Source organism: Schistocerca cancellata, chromosome 1 (assembly GCF_023864275.1).
Source record: "Schistocerca cancellata isolate TAMUIC-IGC-003103 chromosome 1, iqSchCanc2.1, whole genome shotgun sequence".
Lineage (NCBI taxonomy): Eukaryota > Metazoa > Arthropoda > Insecta > Orthoptera > Acrididae > Schistocerca > Schistocerca cancellata.
The window spans coordinates 272,942,845-272,963,815 of record NC_064626.1 but is presented as its reverse complement, the minus strand read 5'-3'; the positions used below and the strand labels follow the sequence as shown (position 1 = coordinate 272,963,815).

The 20,971-nt window shown below is 42.1% G+C and overlaps 1 protein-coding gene and 2 non-coding genes across 4 annotated transcripts in view; 1 reads left to right on the top strand and 2 right to left on the bottom strand.

The window, feature by feature from the left end:
- LOC126171053 (uncharacterized) overlaps positions 1–20,971 on the top strand; it is a 542,365-nt gene that overhangs the window by 172,876 nt on the left and 348,518 nt on the right. The gene's annotated exons all lie outside the window — the stretch shown is intronic.
- On the bottom strand, positions 7,991–8,065 carry Trnap-cgg (transfer RNA proline (anticodon CGG)). The gene has a single exon. It is a non-coding gene; the product is annotated as a tRNA-Pro (tRNA).
- On the bottom strand, positions 9,436–9,510 carry Trnat-ugu (transfer RNA threonine (anticodon UGU)). Its single transcript has one exon. It is a non-coding gene; the product is annotated as a tRNA-Thr (tRNA).

Below are 20,971 nucleotides of genomic sequence, written 5' to 3'. Positions count from 1 at the left end.
TCAATTATGAATATTAAGGTAAATACATTGTTTGTTCTCTATTAATATCTTTCATTTGCTAACTATCCCTATCAGTAGTTAGTACCTTCAGTAGTTTGAATCTTTTATTTAGCTGGCAGTAGTGGCGCTCGCTGTTTTGCAGTAGCTTGAGTAGCGAAGATTTTTGTGAGGTAAGTGATTTGTAAAAGGTATAGGTTAAAGTTAGTCAGGGCCATTGTTTTGTAGGGGTTATTGAAAGTCAGATTGCGTTGCGCTAAATAATATTGTGTGTCAGGTTAAGCACAGGCTTGTATAATTGTTCTAAGTGGACGTTTCACATGTAAAATTGTTCAAAGGGGACGTTTCATATGGCGACCCTTAGCCTAGGATACCTCACTGGAATCTTCTGATTTTTTTTTTTTGTAGTTTGTGTATTTAATGTAGCTTTTGTTTATTGCTAGTGCGTAATTGTAGAGAGAATCTCCTGGGTAGTTGCAGTCTTTCATTGTTGCACAGTAAAACAGTTGTGGCATGCATGTAGATTTGCACCAAGTATTTCGCAGCTGCAATTAACTAGATATTATTTTCAGTGCTATGTTAATGTGTTCTCTTATTTTTGCTATTCAAATTGTGCTTTTCTGTGTTATCGTGTGAAATATTGTGACAATAATGGCGTGTGAAAAACGTAACACTCGGCTCCAAAGTAAACTGAGAAACGACAGTGAAGACGAAAGCAATGTGTTAGCGCCACTGTGTAATGAGTTAACTAATGTTCAAAGTAGTAATTTGGTAACTGTGCATAGGGAAATGGAGCGGACGTCAAACAATGGCGTAGACAGTCAAACAGGTAGTGAACAGGGAAGCATTATCGATCGGTCGGTCGGCAACAGCTCGCCTCAGGAATCCGAAATGATAGGACACAATATTGCAAATACTGTAGATTCAGGTTTTGCGTCCTCACCGTTTTCTCAAATAAGTCAAGACACATTTTCAGCTTGTCAAAATGTGAATGTTGCCGGCGCAAATGCACTGCCGAAAAGAGCAGAGGAACAGATTCCAGACACTAATGCATTGTTATTACAACTAATGCAACAAATGGAACAAAATCAGAGACAGATGGGACAAAATCTTCAAAAGTTAGACACAATGGAACAAAATCTTAAAAAGTTAGACACAGTGGAACAAAATCTTAAAAAGTTAGACACAGTGGAACAAAATCTTAAAAAGTTAGACACAGTGGAACAAAATCTTCAAAAGTTAGACACAATGGAACAAAATCTTCGGAAGTTAGACACCACACTTGAACAAACACGTGAAGATCTAACTACTGAGTTACATAACATTGAATCGAAATGCCAAAAAGTCTGTAATGACGTAAAAACACAAATTTGTGAGCATTTTCAGCCTATTTTTTCGCGGCATGAAAATGCATTACAGAATCACGAAGCAGCCATAAAAGAGCTGCAAACTATTGTTCATGAAAATCATGAGACCTTGCAAGCTAAAATGGACTCAGTTGCATCTACCGATTCGGTTACGCAACTTGCAAAAACTCAGGAAAACTTAAAGGACACAGTAGAAAGACACATGGGGGAAATTAGTTCATTATCAGAGAAAGTAGCCGAACTTTCGGATCAGGTCACTAACTTATCTACAAAGGTAGATGATGATCTGAATGACACAAGACCCATAGCCTTCACTGACACAGAAGAGTATGAACAAATTAGAAAATTCAAACAAAATCAAAATCAAATCAATACACAGTACAAAAGAGAAATCCGGGAAGTACAAGATCAGTTGACACAGGTAATACAAGAATTACATATTTCAGAGGATACTCGTGCTCCAACACGGGAAGAGGAACTTAGAAATACGGAAAAGCCACAAAAAAATAGCACAGGGCATTTCGGTAATTATGAAAGCAATTGGCAAGGTACACCGAATTTTGAGATGGAACAGCCGACACGACGTAACAATGACCGATATGCTACTCGCCGACACGATAATTTTGACTATAAGCTGTTCATTACTACACGTAAATTCAAAACATTTAAGAATTCTGCCAACGACATTCATCCACAAGCGTGGCTCCATCAATTCTCTCATTGTTTCCCTCCCAACTGGTCATTGGAGCACAGGTTAGAATTTATGTGTGGCTACTTAGAGAATGAACCAGCTGTAAGAATGCGATCGGTCATTCACGATTGTCACAGTGAAGGAGAATTTTACCATGCGTTCCTCTCAGCATATTGGTCACAAGCTACACAAGATCGCGTAAAACATAGCATCATGATGATGAAACACTTTGAACAATCTGAATTTTCCAGTCTTGTCAAATATTTTGAAGACATGTTGCACAAGAATCAGTACCTATCAAACCCATACAGCCCCTCAGAACTCATCCGCATTTGCTTAATCAAACTGCCTGAACATTTACGACATATTATTTTGGCAGGACGTTGCAAAGACGACATTGAAGCTTTTCAGGGATTGTTACAAGAACTGGAAATTGACACAGACAGTCGCGGGATGCGAAAACAGGAAAACAATCACTACAGGTCACATCCGTCTCAATTCCGTGACGACAGAAACAATAAATGGCCACGACAAACCTATTCTTACAACGTAAATCGTGATCAAAACAGACACCACCCATATGATAACCACTGGCAGAGTAATAGTTACAGGGAAAGATCACCTTTCCGCGGTAATGACTATCACAGAGACAATCAGAGAAACAGACAATATGGGAACCAATATAACTATTATCAAGGGAGACAGAATAACTTTAGACGCAACGGTCCAGCACGCAGTGACGACTCAGGCAGAAATTCTCCACCACATGACCGACAAGAAAGAAACTATCGAAACTACCGACAAAACGACAGACGTGAATTTCATCAGAACTGGCGGGTTTCTAACAGAGCTGGGCCCTCTGGGCAAGGCGAATTTGTGGAAGTTCGGCCTCCTAATCCCAATAACGGCGCGCGCCAACAAAGAAACAGACAATGACTCGCACCGCAGGCAGCCGCGTGCGCCGGCTGGCTCCGAGAAAAATAACATTGACGCTAACCTTGAGCAAAATTCCCGTATTCTTTACCGACGTATACCACATGATAATTGCATTCAAGTTGAAACTCTGCGTACTAGGAAGAGTAAAGGTTTACACGACATCTCACATTAAAACCGTTTATTGAGAGATAAACTGTTTTTTAATTTAGTCTTTGCTATAAAATTTTTCACTTCACGCTACTTGTACAATTTGTCCCACTGAGAAACTGTTAACATGCAACTATGTTTTAAAGCTAACTAACCATCCAGTCAAGAACCAAGAGAAATTATTTAAACAGAAATTACGAATGCATTGTTATTGCGAACAGACGACACAGTGTAATTGTGTGTGTACATTCTTGCTTGTTAGTTGCACGATTAGAACATTTACCAGTACTGCTAATGAAATTTTCATGCAACATTTTGGTTTGCTTGAGAGTGGATTCAGGATTTGAAGTACTTTCTGTGAGATTCAAGATGACCTAGTATTTGGTTTCTTTGACAGCTACACGATTATATCACGATGTTACTAATGAGTGACAATTTACAATGTTGCTTTTGCGGTGTATCTGTTTTATATCTGCACAGTTTTTTCTGAATTCTTCTATAAAGTGAGACATGTTTTAGTAGTAACTTTTGTGCTATTGCTACAAGGAGACAGCCTTTTCCGTAGGACAACAATACGTTACAGCACAGTACTTTCCTCATCACGGCAATAAGCGTAATAACTAAGTTATCTATACGCAAAGCATTTCACTTTTGTTTATCATGAGGTAAGTACATTGGCTTCTGCTGAACTTAGCTTTTGGAGGACGATAACTACGACACTTCCCAGAGATTATCTTAGAGCAAAACGCACATTTAGCGCTACAGGACACGTACTTGAGTGATTAATTTTGTACTTAAAACATTTATTTTTAAAGATTTTTGAATTACAAAGAAAGTTTTTCGTGATACATTTCATTTCATTGCTGTAAGCTGTAATACCTGAGGATACAATTACAATAAACCTCAGGGGGGTACACGCCTGCTTTGTGTACCATGTGTCTGGCAAGCACAAGGAGCCCTAGCTAATATGGTATTTGCTTATACAACTTTACACATCGGTACCATATTTCTCTAACACATAAATTACACACCTATCTGATCATTTAACAGAGAAACAAACATCCTTTTACTACGTCAGTGACACATGTTTACGCAATTACAGAGTTGGATTACTTCACACTTAAGAAATTGTACTTTGTCTGTACCTTTTGCACTGTTCATATTTTTTTGGTACCATTGTGATACTATGAGAGCTTTGAATGATGTATTTTGGTATGAGATCATAATTTTTAAAGTACGTTTGAGGTAGATGACACTACTGAAATGAGCAGAGAATTTTCTTTAGGTTTTGAAATCATTGGAGGAAGCTACGACGTTTTTGACATTTGACTGAGGTGTTATGATGTTATTTTTACGACGACGATGTGTATTATGCTGTTGAGGTATGTTTATGTCAATAAAATTCTTGACCTGTGAAATGTTTTTATATGAGACTGTCACTGTAGCGGAAACTGCTGTCGTAAATATTTCCGTAAGAAAGTTAAGTGACCACCTGCACGTGCGTCGTCGGCACACAGCTGTGTCAAACACCTGGAGAACAAGCCATTAGGGTGTGCCTTTCATCGCTAATGCGACACGCTCGTTACTTGAAAACATATGATTTTTGTAATGCGTTGTGGGCACACAGCTGTGTCAAACACCTGGAGAACAAGCCATTAGGGTGTGCCTTTCATCGCTAATGCGACACCCTCGTTACTTGAAAACATATGATTACTCGCACTTTGTGCTAATTACTGAAATGCTTATGAATTGATGGGAAATATTCGTACATCTGCACACCTGATTATGACAAGTGTCTTTCTCCGAGAGTTGAGTGCTATTGACTTACGAAATGCCACATGACTATTGAATGATATTTTTATGCTTTGGTTTGCGTAATTGCTTATTTCATTTGATGTCTGGTTTCCAGCTGTGTTGCAGCATTGCTCTTATAAAATGAAATGCATTTGCTAATGTGAACTCTTTCTGTCAACAGATTTATTAATTAATTACTTTATGATACACATTCTTTAAAAAGGAGCACTTGGAAAGGAAAGAACAATAAGAAGGAACTAGCAACAGTAAAACAAAATTTTCTTTTCAAGTACATGGTAATATTTTTTTTACAATAAGTTGTTATGGTGCACCACTTTAATTACAAAGACATTAAGATGACCACTTTAATTACATAGACATTAAGATGTGAATATGCATTTCCCTTGTCTGCATTGTTGTTTTTACTGTAATATTTTTTCTGCTTGCGCTATGTCATGTTTAGGTATAAGTTGCTGCTGTTTGCCAGGCATAGTGTTACTGAATTTGACTTTGTGTTACTCTTCTAAGCTAGTTTTTCTTGTTTCCTGCATTGCCTTATATTAGTTGTAATATTGCACTTGCTTTATGCTGCTTGCTTTGCCATTTCTATTTTTTGTCATTGATGTTTGTGTTAATTATTTTTTTTGCTGCATTGCCTCGTCCCTTGGTATATATATCTGAGCTCAGTAGATTTAAGTTAGCTTAAGAGGGGGTAGACTATATAAGAAACTGACTATGGAGAATAGGTCAAGAATGCATTGCGAAGGCGAAGAGAGATTTGGGCCCCAATGAGTATTGTACAATCAGAAATAATTATTTTGAAAGAAATATGAATAGAATACAGGAACGAGGTATAGGTAGGATTTTCTTGGAAATAAATGATGAGGTAAGCAATGTGTGAACATATAAATACAGAAAGCATGCTTAGATAGGATTTTTTTTGGTGGAAGCAAAGGTTGAAATAAGACGAACAATCTATGGAATGAAGGGAGATCTCCAAGCAAAATACTGCAGTAAAACAAACCCTGTCCTTTCCTCTTTGCTGCTTTTTCCCAATATGTAATTGTGTGTTGTCCTTTCCTTTTGTGTTATCCCACTATGTGTTTGTGTACCCTTGTGTATTTGTGTTTTCCTGTCTTTATGTGTTTAGCTGATGAGAGCTATGTTTTAGAATTTTTCTAATACTCTGTTATTTTCTTTGTAAAGATGCTTAGACTTTATTTATTCTGTTTTGTTTTAATGCTCATGTGTGAAGTTGACGTTTCAAAAGTTATTCTGATCTTTTATGTATGTACTCATGTCATAATTCCTGTAACACTGATGTATATGTTTATTTCTATTCTTTTGTAAAGCTTGTACTACAAATATTATCTGTATTGTTATGTTTTTAATGATGTATTTTGTATCTTTGTAATTGTATTCTTATGTTATATAATTGTAATTGACACCAGTTACTCAAATTCAGTAACTTGTAAGCATTCATTTCACTGCACACATTTCTGTTGGTCATAGTATATGGACAATATGTGAGAAGTAGGGACTGTTAGTGTTTGCACGTGTGTTAATAATTCAGCAAGGGACTGGATAACAGCATTGCTGGTTCTAAGGACAATTCCCAAAAACTTTGTGAATGCACAAGTGGTGGTTATGGACTTGCTCTATTATCCGCAAGACTCTTCAATGATGATTGTGCACCTGCACAGTCACAACAGATGGCTGCTGGCCATCTCTACGAGGACTACAGTGGGTCTGCATCTTTGATGGCCCACCAATACAATTATCTCTACAAGGACTACTGTGGGTCTGCATCTCTGGTGGCCCATCAATACCATACTCTCTACCAGGACTGCAGTGGGTCTGCTCAGTGATGACCTACCTACCAATATTCGTCAGAACTTCGAATGACTCTGCTGTGGGTTTGCTCCATTGTGGCCCATTACCTGTCAGCATTTCAAGAGTCAGCACTGTCTTTCCGTTGGAAGGACAACACTACTTCTTCAAGACTGCATGGAAATCCACTACTTCTATGTGCAATTTCTTTTACTAATGAGACTTTGTGAAAAACAAAAACTGTAATTACTATTATGATGAACAATCTGGACTGTCTTTATTGACTGTGAAAAAAATTTTAGCTGTTGACCAACATTGTATCAATAAGTGTGTGCATTTGATATCTTTGTTATTGTAATCATGAAAAATTTTTTCAAATCTGTATTGGCCACTGCCCAAAAAAAATTTGTAAAATTTTTTGTGGGGAGCATGGGGGCTATGTAAGTAGGCTGTTTATGTTTTCTTTATGTAAGTTTGCTGTTTATGTTTTTTTTTATTGGCAACGTTACGTAGCACTCTATATGAAAAGTTTGAATTGTTGTCTGCCATTGTTGTCATGAACTGCTATAGCTGGATGCGAACAGCGCGTAGCGCTGGGCAGTTGGAGGTGAGCCGCCAGCAGTGGTGGACGTGGGGAGAGAGATGGCGGAGTTTTGATAATCTGTAAGACTGAATGTCAATTATGAATATTAAGGTAAATACATTGTTTGTTCTCTATTAATATCTTTCATTTGCTAACTATCCCTATCAGTAGTTAGTACCTTCAGTAGTTTGAATCTTTTATTTAGCTGGCAGTAGTGGCGCTCGCTGTTTTGCAGTAGCTTGAGTAGCGAAGATTTTTGTGAGGTAAGTGATTTGTAAAAGGTATAGGTTAAAGTTAGTCAGGGCCATTGTTTTGTAGGGGTTATTGAAAGTCAGATTGCGTTGCGCTAAATAATATTGTGTGTCAGGTTAAGCACAGGCTTGTATAATTGTTCTAAGTGGACGTTTCACATGTAAAATTGTTCAAAGGGGACGTTTCAAGGGAACCACTTCTGCACACTGATGAACAGTCGGCATGGCTGAATTGACGTTGATGATAACAGCTGAAGCTGACTCGTTGTCATATCGAAATAATTACAGATTGAATCGCCAAGCCACTGCCTCATATACAGGGTTTCCAGAATGAGATTTTCACTCTGCAGCGGAATGTGTGCTGATACGAAACTTCCTGGCAGATCATAACTGTGTGCCGGACCGAGACTCGAACTCGGGACCTTTGCCTTCCGCGGGCAAGTGCTCTACCAACTGAGCTACCCAAGCACGACTCTCACCTCTCCTCACAGCTTTACTTATGCCAGTATCTCGTCTCCTACCTTCCAAACTTTACAGAAGCTCTCCTGCGATCCCGAGTTCGAGTCTCGGTCCGGCACACAGTTATTACCTGCCAGGAAGTTTCATATACAGGGTGTTCGGAAAACCCCGTTACAAGCTCTTAGGACTTGTAGAGGAGAGTGAGCAGAAAATATTTTGAATGGGAACCGATATCCGGTAACATACAATTTACGAGCTACAACCTTTACAAAACATGTTAGCTACGCCACCACTTTTATGGGAAATCGTGATTTGGCGCAATACTTGTACGTCATTTTATTAATATAACTCGTTTCGATTAAACAGTGCAACCATCTTAAAATATAAAGAAATTCCATTAATAATAGGACATACGTCCAAACATGACCATTTGTACCAAGTTCAACGCTATGCACTGTTAACTCTCGTTGCATAACCACCTGTCAAAAGACTTAATAACCATCTTCTGCAGCACGGAATGCTGCGAGAGGTGCAGGAAGAATCAGCAAGGTTCTGTAAGGTACCGACAGGCATGTGGAGCCAAGCCGACGCGTGCCGTGGCTAGTTTCTCTAGACATCTGCATTCAGAATCCATGGCGTGAACAGCCTGATACAGATGTCCTGAAGATTCTCGATTGGGCTTAAATCAGGGGAGTCTGGTGGCCAAGGGAGTACGGCAGACTTACCCTGCACCAGGACGAGTATACCACGCAAGTACGCTGCAGGCTGTGTCACGTTGCATTGTTCTGGTGATAGATGTCATCATGCCTATGAAAAACAAACTGCATGTAGGAGTGGACATGGTCGCCGATAGAGGCACATCTGTATTGAACCAATATGCCTCCTAGAATAACGAGCTTACCCAGGAAATTCCAAGAAAACATTCTCTTGGAGCATAACGCTCCCTCCTCTGGCCTGGACTCTTCGGACGGCTGTTTCAGGGGGCGAAAAGTCAATGGCCACGTGTCCGCTGTAGCGGAAAACATGATTCGTCTGAGGACGCCATATGTCGCCATTCCGCGGACGTCTAGCTGAGGTATTGGTGTGCAGATTCCAGGTTTCGTCGGCGATAATTAATAGTTAGCATTGATCCATGAGCCAGGTGCCTGTTGCGGAGGCCTATAAGCAGCCACGTTCGCTGAATGATCCTTGGGGAGACACTATTGGCAGCCCATTGCTCCATCTGAGCAGTCAGTTGCTCAGCAACTACATATCCATTCGTCCGTACACATCTCCGCTGCCGTCGTTCGCCCCCCTTTCATCTATGAAATGATAATTAAATCAAGACCCTAAGCTGCCGACAGGAGTTGATATACATCAACGGGGACAGTTGAAAATATGTGCCCCGACCGGGACTCGAACCCGGGATCTCCTGATTACATGGCAGACGCTCTATCCATCTGAGCCACCGAGGGCGCAGAGGGTAGTGCGACTGCAGATATTTATACCTTGCTCGCTCCCCGTGAGACCAACATTCCCAAGTTAATGTCCACACACTACATTCGTAGTGCCCCTGCCCACTACACTTATTTCTCGCGGTAGACAATCTTACTGAGTCCCGTAAGAGTTTGGGCAATGCGTGTGCATCCGCACAGGAGGAGGTCAATGTCCGGTTACCCTTAACTATATACCTTTCATACCTTTCATACTCGTGCTGCATCGCAGCTGCCTCGTCGCCGATTTTGCATAGCGCCATTTGCCATGCTGGGTATTCATCAACCACGGCGATACGCTAACAGTTTGCAACCTTCGCTGTTTCGGAAGTACTTCCACCCTTCGTATGAAAGCCAATAATATAAATCGCTGCGTTTCCGCATTACCACAAGCACTGCATTGTTTCCGCTTCTCCCCGACGCGCTTTGTATATCCTCCACTGCTAGTGCTGCCATCTGCCTTATATGAGTGATTGTTCTTACGTTGGTGACGAACATCGGCGCTGGTCACATTAATGTGACTGGACATCGTACAGTGACTATATGAAAATTATAGAATGCAGGAAAATCGCAGATTTGTACGTAAGACAATATGTTAACACGCGAAGAACAAGGCAGAGTTGAAAGTCTGTCGCTTGCTTTGTACTTCGAGACGGCCGGTTGTGAGACCGAAACTCCTTATTTTAATACTTTGTCAAAGAGCTCGGTGATTTTTTTATCTACACTCCTGGAAATGGAAAAAAGAACACATTGACACCGGTGTGTCAGACCCACCATACTTGCTCCGGACACTGCGAGAGGGCTGTACAAGCAATGATCACACGCACGGCACAGCGGACACACCAGGAACCGCGGTGTTGGCCGTCGAATGGCGCTAGCTGCGCAGCATTTGTGCACCGCCGCCGTCAGTGTCAGCCAGTTTGCCGTGGCATACGGAGCTCCATCGCAGTCTTTAACACTGGTAGCATGCCGCGACAGCGTGGACGTGAACCGTATGTGCAGTTGACGGACTTTGAGCGAGGGCGTATAGTGGGCATGCGGGAGGCCGGGTGGACGTACCGCCGAATTGCTCAACACGTGGGGCGTGAGGTCTCCACAGTACATCGATGTTGTCGCCAGTGGTCGGCGGAAGGTGCACGTGCACGTGCCCGTCGACCTGGGACCGGACCGCAGCGACGCACGGATGCACGCCAAGACCGTAGGATCCTACGCAGTGCCGTAGGGGACCGCACCGCCACTTCCCAGCAAATTAGGGACACTGTTGCTCCTGGGGTATCGGCGAGGACCATTCGCAACCGTCTCCATGAAGCTGGGCTACGGTCCCGCACACCGTTAGGCCGTCTTCCGCTCACGCCCCAACATCGTGCAGCCCGCCTCCAGTGGTGTCGCGACAGGCGTGAATGGAGGGACGAATGGAGACGTGTCGTCTTCAGCGATGAGAGTCGCTTCTGCCTTGGTGCCAATGATGGTCGTATGCATGTTTGGCGCCGTGCAGGTGAGCGCCACAATCAGGACTGCATACGACCGAGGCACACAGGGCCAACACACGGCATCATGGTGTGGGGAGCGATCTCCTACACTGGCCGTACACCACTGGTGATCGTCGAGGGGACACTGAATAGTGCACGGTACATCCAAACCGTCATCGAACCCATCGTTCTACCATTCCTAGACCGGCAAGGGAACTTGCTGTTCCAACTGGACAATGCACGTCCGCATGTATCCCGTGCCACCCAACGTGCTCTAGAAGGTGTAAGTCAACTACCCTGGCCAGCAAGATCTCCGGATCTGTCCCCCATTGAGCATGTTTGGGACTGGATGAAGCGTCGTCTCACGCGATCTGCACGTCCAGCACGAACGCTGGTCCAACTGAGGCGCCAGGTGGAAATGGCATGGCAAGCCGTTCCACAGGACTACATCCAGCATCTCTACGATCGTCTCCATGGGAGAATAGCAGCCTGCATTGCTGCGAAAGGTGGATATACACTGTACTAGTGCTGACATTGTGCATGCTCTGTTGCCTGTGTCTATGTGCCTGTGGTTCTGTCAGTGTGATCATGTGATGTATCTGACCCCAGGAATGTGTCAATAAAGTTTCCCCTTCCTGGGACAATGACTTCACGGTTTCTTATTTCAGTTTCCAGGAGTGTAAAAGCTGTAACAAACTGCCACCTTAAATATTTATTTATTTATTTATTTATTTAGCTTACGGCATGACATACTACATTGGAAACAGCATGAAAGAGAATATACATTGTTAAAGTATAGGATACAAACATGATAAAATAATGTAAATTGAACATTGGTACATAACAAATGTAAAACTATATTACAAAACAATAAGATTGCATAAAGTTCAGATTCCAGTATTTTCAGCAATCACAATTCTACACTTAGATTCTTCAGCCACTCCACAGCTTGTGGTTTTGCCCTCAGGAAGTCATCAGTGCCGGTGAACGCTTTCAGTGGACACTCGCTGACGACGTGGTGGATGGTTTGTTGTTTGGCACCACAGTCGCACCCAGGATCAGGTCTCAAGTTCCGTCTGTACATCGAGGATCCGCATCGGCCATGACCTGTCCGTATTTTGTTCAGTGTTACCCATGTTTTCCTCGGGAGGTGAAAGCCCGCTGGATGGTTGGGAGTCTCAAATAAAGTATGCCCTCTTGGATCGGCTCTGTTTCTCCATTCCGTTCGCCAGATTTCAACGCCATTGTAGTTTTCGCTCAGAAGTTGCTGTGCAGTCTTCACAGGAGGATTTCTGGATTTGAGTCTTCTAAATACAGTAAAGTCCTGGTGGATTGGCAGGGATGTATTACTTTAGATCTTTTTAAACTCTCTTATGAATATGTTGCACCGTCGTATATAAGGCGGTTCGATGTTACTGAGGACTGGTAGCCAGTAGAATAGAGTAGAGTGGTTTTAATAGCTAACTCGCGTCCACGTGGTACACCCTGGGCAACGCTGTCAAGTGGCTAAAGAGTTAGAAACCTCGGCAATCCGGACTGTCTCACGACCTCCAGGATAACCGGACACAATGAAAGCCGCCTTAAATACGAGGGCAGTTCAATAAGTAATGCAACACATTTTTTTTCTCGGCCAATTTTGGTTGAAAAAACCGGAAATTTCTTGTGGAATATTTTCAAACATTCTCACTTCGTCTCGTATAGTTTCATTGGCTTCCGATAGGTGGCAGCGCTGTACGGAGCTGTTAAAATGGCGTCTGTAACGGATGTGCGTTGCAAACAACGGGCAGTGATCGAGTTTCTTTTGGCGGAAAACCAGGGCATCTCAGAAATTCATAGGCGCTTGCAGAATGTCTACGGTGATCTGGCAGTGGACAAAAGCACGGTGAGTCGTTGGGAAAAGCGTGTGTCATCATCGCCGCAAGGTCAAGCAAGACTGTCTGATCTCCCGCGTGCGGGCCGGCCGTGCACAGCTGTGACTCCTGCAATGGCGGAGCGTGCGAACACACTCGTTCGAGATTATCGACGGATCACCATCAAACAACTCAGTGCTCAACTTGACATCTCTGTTGGTAGTGCTGTCACAATTGTTCACCAGTTGGGATATTCAAAGGTTTGTTCCCGCTGGGTCCCTCGTTGTCTAACCGAACACCATAAAGAGCAAAGGAGAACCATCTGTGCGGAATTGCTTGCTCGTCATGTGGCTGAGGGTGACAATTTCTTGTCAAAGATTGTTACAGGCGATGAAACATGGGTTCATCACTTCGAACCTGAAACAAAACGGCAATCAATGGAGTGGCGCCACACCCACTCCCCTACCAAGAAAAAGTTTAAAGCCATACCCTCAGCCGGTAAAGTCATGGTTACAGTCTTCTGGGACGCTGAAGGGGTTATTCTGTTCGATGTCCTTCCCCATGGTCAAACGATCAACTCTGAAGTGTATTGTGCTACTCTTCAGAAATTGAAGAAACGACTTCAGCGTGTTCGTAGGCACAAAAATCTGAACGAACTTCTCCTTCTTCATGACAACGCAAGACCTCACACAAGTCTTCGCACCCGAGAGGAGCTCACAAAACTTCAGTGGACTGTTCTTCCTCATGCACCCTACAGCCCCGATCTCTCACCGTCGGATTTCCATATGTTTGGCCCAATGAAGGACGCAATCCGTGGGAGGCACTACGCGGATGTTGAAGTTATTGATGCAGTACGACGTTGGCTCCGACATCGACCAGTGGAATGGTACCGTGCAGGCATACAGGCCCTCATTTCAAGGTGGCGTAAGGCCGTAGCATTAAATGGAGATTACGTTGAAAAATAGTGTTGTGTAGCTAAAAGATTGGGGAATAACCTGGTGTATTTCAATGCTGAATAAAACAACCCCTGTTTCAGAAAAAAATGTGTTGCATTAGTTATTGAACTGCCCTCGTATAACGTGAACAAATGATGGAGAAAATTTGAATGTTAAGCCTTTAAACTGGAGCTTTGATCAGAAACTTGCGGGGCACAGTTTTTCGTATAAATATTGTATCTGGAGGTTGGTTGCTGTTATTAAATCACTTTCTCGCTAACAAACGCTACAAAACACGTCTACGTCTGCTAGTGAAAAAACTGAAAGTTTGTCCTTAGAGGTGACTCCCACCAGCCGATCGGCTGAAGAACGAGGTAACCGGCCCCGCTGAACTTCCGCCGTGGCTTTTATCTACCGCCGGCTTGTGTTGGCAGTGATTGCGAACATGGAATGTTTTTGCGCGGAGATAAGGCGGCAGTAAAGATTACGGCCGGCTGCAACCGCTCCCTACAGCAGCCCGTGACGCCACAGCCACCGGCTTCTTGTCCACCGCGGCAAGAAATATTCTCAGACCGCAAAACGCTCGCCACCTGACTCTGCCGACCTGCCCAGCTTCCCAGCGGGGTGACAACTGCTGAACGAGAACCACTCCTGCTATGAAGAGAGCCTTTGTAATCACCAATAACCAAGTTGCTAATTCTCGGAAATCAACAGACGGTCGATTAAGTAGTAGCAGATTCCACGGCTGCTTACACAATCTCATTATATTAGATTTACTTTCATTCCAATTGATCCGTAGTGAGGAGGTCCTCCAGGATGTGGAACATGTCAGAAAACAATAATACATGACAAATATTTACAAAAAAATGGTTCAAATGGCTCTGAGCACTATGCGACTTAACTGCTGAGGTCATCAGTCGCCTAGAACTTCGAACTAATTAAACCTAACTAACCTAAGGACATCACACAGATCCATGCCCGAGGCAGGATTCGAACCTGCGACCGTAGCGGTCACGCGGTTCCAAACTGAAGCGCTAGAACCGCAAGGCCACACAGGCCGGCAAATATTTACAACTAAAACAAATAAGCTAATGTACCATTCCACAGGTCCCAAGTGGAATGATCATTTTTTAATGAACACTATATGAAAGTCATTTTACAAATACTAATGCACTGAATTTAAAATTAAAAAGTTATTTATTTATATGGTAATAAACATGTAATACAACTACTATAATACTTATTTACAATGAACACATTACTCCACTGAAATTGTGCAGAAGTTATTACAAATCAGTTGGTTTTACTGAGAAATTCATCAATGGAGTAAGAGGAGTTGGCCACTAATAAATCCTTTAGGCTACTCTTAAAGTGAATTTCATTGGTGGTTAAGCTCTTTATGGCTGCTGGCGAGTTATTGAAAATGTGTGTTCCTGAATATTGCACACCTTTTAGTACAAGACTAAGTGACTTTAAATCTTTGTGAAGATTATTCTTATTTCTGGTATTGATTCCATGAATTGAGCTGTTGATTTGAGAAAGTGATATATTTTTAATGACAAATTTCATTAAGGAATAAATATATTGGGAAGCAGTAGTTAGTATCCCTAGTTCCCTAAACAGGCTTCTGCAGGATTTTCTTGAGTTCACACCACATATAACTCTTACTGCATGTTTTTATGCCCGGAAAACTTTAGCTTGGCGTGATGAATTACCCCAAAAAATAATACCATATGACATTAGGGAATGAAAGTAAGCATAGTATGCCAGCTTTTTCCTTTTCATATCCCCTATGTCTGACAAAATTCGCATTGCAAACAGAAATTTGTTAAAATGCTTCAGGAGTTCTGTGGTGTGCTCCTTCCAGTTGAATTTATTATCTAGCTGTAATCCCAAGAATTTAACACAGTCCACTTCTTCTGTCTTCCTGTCATCGTATGTTAGACATATACTCGTGGATCACCCATTACAAGTTCTGAACTGCATATAATGTGTTTTTTCAAAGGTCAATGACAAGGAATTAGCTAGGAACCTGTGATTAATGTCCACAAATATTTTATTAGCTGATCTTTCTAAGACTACACTTGACTTGCTATTTATTGCAATGTTTGTATCATCGGCAAACAAAACGAACTTGGCATCTGGTATGTTACTGATGAAAGATCATTGATATACACAAGAAAAAGTAAGGGTCCCAAAATGGAACCTTGTGGGACCCCACATGTAATTAGTTCCCAGTTGGATGATGCTTGATACATCTCTCTTTCCTAATAACACCCTTTGTTTCCTGCCAGAGATATAAGATTTGAACCATTTTGCAGCATTTCCTGTTACTCTATAATATTCTAATTTACTTAAAAAGATATTGTGATTTACACAGTCAAATGCCTTTGACAGATCACAAAATATAACAGTTGCCTGCAATTTTTTGTGTAATGAATTAAGCACATTTTCACTATAAGTGTAGATAGCCTTCTCAATATCAGAACCTTTTAGAAATCCAAACTGTGACTTTGACAGAATGTTATTTGAGATTTGATGGTTATAGCGGCGACTGTACATTACTTTTTCTAAAATTCTTGAGAATGCTGGAAACAGTGAAATTGGACGGAAATTTGATGGTATTTCTTTATCTCCCTTCTTAAACAGTGGCTTAACTTCAGCATATTTCAACCATTCAGGAAATATTCCACTGATAAACGACTGGTTACACAGATAGCTTAATATGTTACTTAGCTCAGAATCACATTTTTAAATTAACTTTGTTGATATTTCATTTACCCACTAGATGTTTTTGATTTTAAAGATTGTATAATGGACATTATTTTCATTGTCAGAATTTGGGTCAACGGGGGGGGGGGGGGGGCAGTGGCGGCTCGTACATAGTTTTATCAGTGTGCTATAATGTAGTGCCTTGTCGCCTCTTGACGTGCAAGGTAAGTAATCGTAACTAAATTCAATGTGTTGATTTTATATAATGATGATATGATACATGACGATATAAATTGAACTGCTTTTATAATTAATCGCTTAATATTGCAAGGAATACAATTTAAAAAATGATGGCAGCAGTGGAAAGCGAAGCAAAGTCGACAAATCACTAATAACCTACGGAATTGATATGTGTACCACTGCTCGAAAATCCCTCATACTCTACGCTTAGAGAACTTAAGAGCCGTTGGCCTGTTACGCGTCCTTTCCCGCCGACCCTCTCACTGCTACGGACAAGCTACTTCCCTATCTCGGCGAATACAAAAGTTTAAAGCATTCGCCATAAAATGTATGTGCCTCTTTAAACGCTATCAGTTGCAGAATATCTCGTTTCCACATCTTGAACCGTTTATGAAATATGACGACTGTTATGACCACACGATTTCCGATATACAGCGGAAGCAATGGGGGAGTCATGCACAACCGCTTACCAGAGACAAAAACCAGCATCTCGAGAACAAAATATCACTCCGTTCTCAGTTTTAAATAAAATTTCGAAACGCAGTGTGCTGCGTCTTCCGGTGCTCGCCTCGCAACATTGCACCCAGGGAAGTAACAACTACAAGCAAGACCACATACTGTTCCCAGCAGGCGTAGCAATCAAGTGAACAGTACTTTAAGCTCCCAGTACAAATACCCTCATTAGAATTACCTTATTCGGCCCGTTCCCACCGTGAAATGATATGAAACATGAATCAAATTGATGAAAATGAGAGATGACATGCAAAAGAAGGCGTGGAACCTCTCACCCCCGCCGGTGTTATCTTCGTTTACAAGTCAATGGAGGCATTTTGAATTTCTACTGTTGTTTGTTGTTGTTGTGGTCTTCAGTCCTGAGACTGGTTTGATGCAGCTCTCCATGCTACTCTATCCTGTGCAAGCTTCTTCATCGCCCAGTCTGCAGCCTACATCCTTCTGAATCTGCTTAGTATATTCATCTCTTGGTCTCCCTCTACGATTTTTACCCCCCACGCTGCCCTCCAATACTAAATAGGTGATCCCTTTATGCCTCAGAACATGTCCTACCAACCGATCCCTTCTTATGGCCAAGATGTGCCACAAACTCCTCTTCTCCCCAATTCTATTCAGTACCTCCACATTAGTTATGTGATCTACCCATCGAATCTTCAGCATTCTTCTGTGGCACCACATTTCGAAAGCTTCTATTCTCTTCTTGTCCAAACTATTTATCGTCCATGTTTCACTTCCGTACATGGCTACACTCCATACAATTACTTTCAGAAACGACTTCCTGACACTTAAATCTATACTCGATGTTAACAAATTTCTCTTCTTCAGAAACGCTTTCCTTGCCGTTGCCAGTCTACATTTTATATCCCCTCTACTTCGACGGTCATCAGTTATTTTGCTCCCCAGATAGCGAAACGCATTTACTACTTTAAGCGTCTCATTTCCTAATCTAATTCCCTCAGCATCACCCGACTTAATTCGACTACATTTCATTATCCTCGTTTTGCTTTTGTTGATGTTCATCTTAATCCTCCTTTCAAGACACTCTCCATTCCGTTAAACTGCTCTTCCAGGTCCTTTGCTGTCTCCGACAGGATTACAATGCCATCGGCGAACCTCAAAGTTTTTATTTCTTCTCCATGGATTTTAATACCTACTCCGAATTTTTCTTTCATTTCCTTCACTGCTTGCTCAATATACAGATTGAATAACATCGGGGAGAGGCTACAACCCTGTCTCACTCCCTTCCCAACCACTGCTTCCCTTTCATGTATGTCTACTGTAAGTGAAGTAATTGTGTTGTGTTAATGTTCCTGACTCTAAGAAAAATTGTTGTCTATGTACCATGCAACCTCCCGGAGTTCGTCGATTTCATTAATTTTCATCCAGTGAAATCTCCTTCTATAGGCTTAAAAAATCCTCACAGAAAACTATGACATCATAGCGAAATATTTTCGTTGTTTCGTGCGCACTCGCAGTGTTTGTCGGTTTAAATAACTTACACGCTGTACACTTCAATAGTGGTGCTGCCTCCGCCGGCCGAGGAGTGCATATCCGTGGTAGCGACCCTTCGCTTGCCGGTTGCAGCAACCGCGTGGCTGCCTCTGGCAGAGGTTCTCGGAACCAACCTCTGAATTGGGAAGTGACACTTTCGGCGTGCTGTCTGTGGCGACCAACACCGCACCCTACGTTTCAAACATTTCTATTCCTTCTGTTTCTCCCAGAGTTCATGATTCACTCGTGCACCCTGTTGCGCGTCACACGTACCTTCTAGGAAATTTTCTCCTCGAATTGAATATTTTATACTAGTACACTTGATTTAGCGACAAATTGTCTCACTACCTATATTAGTCTGCTTTTCGTGCCCTTCCCCTTCTGTCAAGCGTAATTTTACTTTGAAGGCAGCAGAGTTTCTTCACCTCGACTACATCGTAGTCACAAATTTTGATAAACTTATTTCCAATTTTGCTTCTCCTACTGCTCATTACTTTTGTCAGTTTTCTGTGCACTCCCCGTCCATTTTCTTTACTCCTAGCCTCTTTATCCCATTCAACAAATTATATTATTGTCTCTCGTTTTCACTGTTGATAGCAACATCGATGTATAGATTGTGGAAGTGGTGTAAGACTACATTCCTTTCTCACACCCTTCCTGAACAGAGCACTTCGTTCTTGGTCTTCCATTCTTATTATTCCCTCTCGGTTCATGTACGTATTGTACATTGCATAGTTTTACAAAGAATTTCAAACATCTTGCTCAATTTTACATTGCAGAACGCTTGGTTTAGGTCGACAAATCCTACTAATGTATCTCCATTTTTTCTCGAATCTTGCTTCCATTACCCAGCGCAACAGGAGAACTGTCTCTCTGTCCTAACATAAAACTTATCGCCATCCACACTCCGTCTTCAGGCCATGAGTGGCCTATCGGGACTATCCGACCGCCGTGTCATCCTCGGTGGATGATGCGGATAGGAGGGGCGTGGGGTCAGCACACCACTCTCCTGGTCGTAAGATGGTATTCTTGACCGATGCCGCTACTATTCGGTCCAGTAGCTCCTCAATTGGCAACACGAGGGTGAGTGCACCCCGAAAAATGGCAACAGTGCATTGCGGCCTGGATGGTCACCCATCCAAGTACCGACCAAGTCCGACAGCGCTTAACTTCGGTGATCTCACGGGAACCGGTGTATCCACTGCGGCAAGGCCGATGCCCTATCGCTATCCAACAGATACTAATTTGTTTCGTATTCTTCCGTACATTACTCTTGTCAGAAAATCGGATGCACGAGCTGTTAAACTTATAGTGCGATAGTCTTCCCCTTGCCTCCTCCTGGATAGTGTAGCTCCACTACACCTTACGCCCATCATGAACTGCTTCTACTCTAAACTGCGTCGTAATCTGCAATACATTTCCTCAACAGCTGTTTCAAGAAGAATCAGCCCACATCTCATTGACTTGTACTATTGACGTGATAACTACGTTCTTCTGCTTAGTGTCTTACGTTTAATATACAGAGCACAGTGAGTATAAAACAGTTATTATGTGACGGTTTCCTAACCCAGTACCAGTTTGAGCGCCATCTCTGATGACTTCGTCGCCCACGGTCAGTTAGACCCTGATCTTACTTGTTGAGAAGTTTTACAGAATGCCTCTACTTTTCCGGCGAGAAAGGCGAACTTTTAGGAGTGAGAACTGACATAAGGTCGCGTGATTCTCGTTGATGTTCAAAAACAAACGAACTCGTTAACTATCTTGTGACATTTAGGTGTTGTGTTATTTAAAATTAATCCATTTAATTAACAATAAACAGGATGTAACTAAATTCCCTTTACAGACTTTGAGGGCAGGTTCATTACACAAAAACAAGAAAAAAGTCAAGTAAACATAAGCCCTAAAGTGCATACTTCAAGAGCTCTGAGCACTTGTTCATCTTCGCTTGCATGAAACACATCTCTTCTATTGAGCAAGTGCTCATAGCTCTTAAAGTATGCATTTTAGATCCCATGTTTACTGGCATTTTGTATGTAACGAACCTGCCCTAGAAGCCTGCAAAAGAAATTTGGTTACACCGTGTATAGTATGAAGAGAAATAAGTGAGAGTGACGTAATAATTACATAATTATTGGGTATTCGAGAAGAATTACAGCTAGAGCAAAGATACTGGCAAAGCTCTTTTGACGTGAAAGTTTCTTCTCTTGTGCAAAGTGCTTCTGATGTTCCCCTTG